Source organism: Nicotiana tabacum, chromosome 2 (assembly GCF_000715075.1).
Source record: "Nicotiana tabacum cultivar K326 chromosome 2, ASM71507v2, whole genome shotgun sequence".
In the NCBI taxonomy this organism is placed as follows: domain Eukaryota; kingdom Viridiplantae; phylum Streptophyta; class Magnoliopsida; order Solanales; family Solanaceae; genus Nicotiana; species Nicotiana tabacum.
This window is the reverse complement of record NC_134081.1, coordinates 64,066,251-64,071,673: the sequence shown is the minus strand read 5'-3', so window position 1 is coordinate 64,071,673 and position 5,423 is coordinate 64,066,251.

The following is a 5,423-nucleotide window of genomic DNA, read 5'->3' as shown; positions in this document are numbered from 1 at the left end:
GTAGAGTTAGGCGCCATCACAATCCTTTGCTTTCGAGTCGTGTCATGAAGTTGTTGGAAATTGGAATGAAATATGTTGAGAAGGCCAATAAATACGTACGCTAATTTAGAATTTTAACTAAGTGAATGTGATACACTGAAACTCAATTTTAGATATTTATCTTAATTAGTTTATGCTAAAAACTTTAAATTATACATACAAATCGAGGCAAAAACAATATATTCACATTACTAAAAAGTAGATTTATTGATATCGGAAGAAACTTACCCATATCGAATATTTATACCAAATTATATCAACTTATTAAATATAAACAGTTCATAATCATTGATGTAGTAACACTTGGTTAAATAATTTTCATCATTGCTCCAAGGAAACATTAACAACAAATTGGCTTTGTGTCGTGGATTAACTAGCATGCCAATTGAGATATATGTTAGGAAAAATTATGCGACATAATAAATATATACATTATTTTTACCATTCATAACTACACTTTTAGAAAATTACCACTCATAGCTTTATTTGAATTTATATAACAAATCCATCTGAAAGTACTGAAATAAGAGATCAATTATTTTGAACTGAAACAAGAGAGCAACAAGCTTTCATAACTCAGTCGGTTAGACCACTTGTTTTAGTAAGCGGAGGTCTTGAGTTCGACTCTAAACGAGAGCATTCTATTTTTTTTTGTATTTTTGTATTTCGTCTTGGTTGTACTCATTGTGCCAACGAATACAGTCGATGTAGGCTGTATCCTTTATATACACTCATATATTTTGCCTTGGCTGTATTCATTGCGTGAACAAATACAGTTGATACAACATGTATTCGTTGCGCGAATGAATATTGTTGCACAAACGAATACCATTGACACATGATGTATTCGTTGCTCATCCGAATACAAGTGATACAAGCTGATAATAATTGAACAGTAGCTACGGATAATAATTAGGCAAACTATAGTTACATATGGTAATTAGGCTCTACACTGTGGCGCTTTATAAATATTTCTCTATGTGTTCACGTCTCCAAAGAGAAAGAATAATTAGACGGGCTGGTTATGGCCTGTTGTTTAGATCATGTTGTGTCACGATCCAAAATCTCAGCTCAAGGTCATGATGGCGCATAGCCGAACTTGCTAAGCAAGCCAACTTGAAGATAACAAATAAAGTCCAAATTTATTATTTAACAGAGATATATAGTAATAAAAGATGGTAATATTCTAAAAAATGATGATAGTATCTTATAAAACTACAAGCAAGGCCTAAACACGGCCAATACAATACACCCCCTAAGACTAGGTGACACAAGTAAACGAGCAAATTACGGAAATGAGATCAAGTTTGTATACATGTCAAGCTGTCTGAAATACAATAGACAGGAACGCATAAAAGAAACAAGGATGCGGGAACTGCGAAGTAGATCTATGTAGTTCAGCTTATCCCAAGTCTCCGTGATAACTAGTAGCTCATTTAGGAAGCTCTGCTAGAACCAACCTGAGGATCTGCACAAAAAAATGTGCAGAAGCATAGTATGAGTACACCACAATTGGTACCAATAAGTATTAAGTCTAACTTCAAAAAAGTAACGGCAAGGCTAGATCATAAGAAAAATAACAGAATTAAGAACTAGAGCAGTAGCTAATATCATAAGTAATAAGAGTCACAAATATCAACGGATAGGCATGCTTTTCTAGCACAGAAATAATCCTATCGCTGCTCAGATATAATAGTAAAAGATAACCTGCTCAAATTACGGAGCCGGGACTCCCAATAAGCATATAAGGATGTAAAGTAACAATTTATAAAGAAATAAATACTTCAAAACGAGTCAATAATAAGAATACATGCTCAATTGGTACAAGATCCATGTACCCCGATATGCATTCCTTATATCATATAACCCGATACAAATCCATGTATCGACCGGTACAAAATCTATATACCGACCACGCCCACAGGACTCATCGTAACACGGGTTATCACCTGACTCCAGAGGGACGGATCCAAATTTAAGCGCAAGAGAGGTATAATAACACCCCTCATAAATCAATATCTAATCATCATGTTCAATGTATTATAACTGTATCTCACCTGCACGCTTACCCTTCGTGCCAATTCCTCGGTCCAATTCACGTATCCATTATAATAAATGTATATATATGCTCAAGAATCATAGATAGAAGGTCCACAAGGACTTAATAAATATCATATGGATATGTGCTCATGAAATCTTTATGTGACTACGAATAACTATGCATTTCAACATATCAAGAATAAGTGCTTATGCCTTCACAATTAGTCATAAACCTAGGCATGATTTCTAACATGAATAAGATAACAGACGTAGTCACATAAGCTAAATAAATTATGAATTAAACGAGCACATAGTCAAATAAAGCATGAAATATTCTAATTTCTACCCCGGTCATGATATAACTCGGTAAATGAATATACGCTCGCCATCATGTATACACACCACCTCCAATACCTCAAATACATAGCAACAAGTTAAATCCTAGGGGTTTTCCTCTTAACGAGGTTATCCAAGAGACTTACTTCCTCCTGATAGCCTCTAATCTCCCAAAATAGCCTTTCCTATCAAATCAACCTCCAAACATGTCAAATACAACTCAACAACGTCAAATAATGCCATAGGAATCGAACACAAACCATAAAGATTAAATGTTTAATCAATTTCACAAAGTCAATCAAAAAGTAAACTCGGGATTACCTCCCGAAACCTAACAAAATTCATAAATCCCGAACATCCATTCAAATACGAGTCCAAATACATAAGTTTCACCCAAAATCGACTCCAAATCGGGGTGCAAATCTCCATAATTTATTTTTTTAAAATTCCTTACAAAAACTCTAATTTCTCCCATAGATTTCATCAACCAAAGGTCAAAATCAAAGATGGAATTATGAAATAAAATCAAATCTAAGTCAAGAACACTTATCCCAATCCAAGTGGTAAAAATCGCCTAAAACATAGCCCGAATCCGAGCTCCCAATCTCAAAATATAATAAATGCGGCCAGACCCACGATTAAAAATGGCATTGCCCAGCGATTCCGCTTCTACGGTCCAAATGTCGCATCTACGACACCTCATCCGCGGAAATCCCTCGCATATGTGGAATTCACTTAAGCTCCGACCCTTCACTTCTGTGTTCAAAACACCGCTTCTGCGGTCCACTGAGCGCACCTGTGCTATCTCTCCTGCGATCCAGATTTTGCATTTGCGGTCTGCACCTACCCCAATCTTCCTCCGCACCTACGACTCATAGTCCGTATCTGCGGACTCGCACCTGCAAATACAATCTCGCATGTGTGAAATTACTAGAACCAGACTTGCTAATACAACCGTAAATGATCTGGAACCTATTCGAAACTCACCCGAGGTCCTTGGGACCACTTTCAATCATACCAACCAGTCTCAAAATATAACATGAACCTACTCGAGGTGTCAAATCACATTAAATAACGTCAAAATTATAAATCGCACCTTAATTCAAGCCTAATTAACTAATCAAACTTTCAACTTTCAAAACTCATGATGAACCATGTCTAACCAACTCAGAATGACCTCAGATTTTGCGCACTAGTTTGAAATGACATAACGAACTTAATACAGCTCCCGGAACAACGATCTGAACCCAATAACACCAAATTCAGCTCCCGATCAAACCTATGAACCTTCCAAACCTTCAAATTTTTAATTTTCGCCAAAAAGAGCCAAATCGACTTAGGAACCTCCAAACCAAATCCGGACATACGCCTAAATTCAAAATCACCATACAAACTTATTGGAATCATCTAAATACCATTCCGAGGTCGTTTGCACGAAAGTCGAACCTCGGTCAACTCTTACAACTTAAGCTTCCATAAATGATACTAAGTGTTCCAAATCACTTCCGAACCTTCCCGAAGCCAAACCAATCAACCCCGCATGTCACAAAATAATAAATACACATGTGAAAAATATCGAATAAAGAAACGAGGCTCAAATACACAAAATAATCGATTGGGTCCTTACATCTTGACCTAAGTTATCTTAGCTCAAGTAAACAATGGGCATGATTGGGAAATGATATATTTATTAATGAGCTAACTACATAAATAAATCACAAATAAAAATACTTACTAATAATTATCCATTAACTAATTCTACCCAAAGATAACCACAAAAATTACCAATGATATATAACATTCAAAGAATCTAGGAAAAAGAATTTTATTTAAATGAGTATGGTTAGAATTTGTTAAAAACATATAGATGATGCAATACACAAAATTTGAGAAAATTTGGAGCTGATTTGGACTGGTTTAAAATTAAAATTTGTTATTAATGATATACAACATTCAAAAAACCTAGGCAAAAAAAAAATAGCTTTTTTTCAATGGGTATGGTTGGAACTTATTGAAAACACATAGATCAAATAATACATAAAATTTGAGAAAGATTGGAGGTGATATGGACTAGTTTAGAGTCAAAATTTGTAGTTGAAATCGAGTTCAAAAATCTATCCGTGACACATGTATCTCACATATATCTCACACAAAGGTATGTATAGATATACATGTGATACACATTTGATACATATGAGATGAAAAAATGATACATAGGTTTGATACATATGAGATGCAAAAATGATATATAGGGATACATATCTTATCTTCTTCTATGTTCAATTTCTACTTCGAATTTGGCATAAATTTCAACTCAAACCACCTCAAATCTTCACAAAATCATCACAAAATTAAAATTCAGAATCCCTGAGATGTGATTGGCCGAATAAATTTGTTTCACGTTACTCTGAGACTTCAATTTTATTTTTAAGAACAAGAAAGATCCCGGTAGATAGTCATTCTCCTTTACAGACATTTCGCAATATGACTCTAATTAAAAACCTTAACGTATATGAAAATTGTAAGGGTGTGTTCGGTATGAACGAAAATATTTTCCAGAAAAATGACTAGTTTTATCACTTATTTTCTCGTATTTGATTGGTGAGAGAAAAAAATTTTCGGAAAATATTTTCTAGTGTTTGGTTAGTGAATAAAAAATATTTTTTTGAAAAATATATAATTTAGGCAAACACTAAGGGGTGAGGTGGAGGGGGCGGGATTGGGGGTGGGGAGTTGGGTAGGGAGTGGGGGTAGTGGGGTGGGTGTTGGTGTGGGCGTGGGGGTTGAGGGGTGGGTGAGATAGGATAGGGAAGGTTGAAAAAGAGTTTTGAAAAATATTTTTCCTCCTCTTGGTAGAAAAAATATATTCTTCCAATTGGAGAAACATAAGGTCATGAAAAAAATATTTTTCATAATATTTAAGGCAACCAAACATGAAAAACTTAAAAAATATTTTTTTTTCCTACCAAACACACCCTAAAAGGTAAAACAATTTGACACTCAATTGG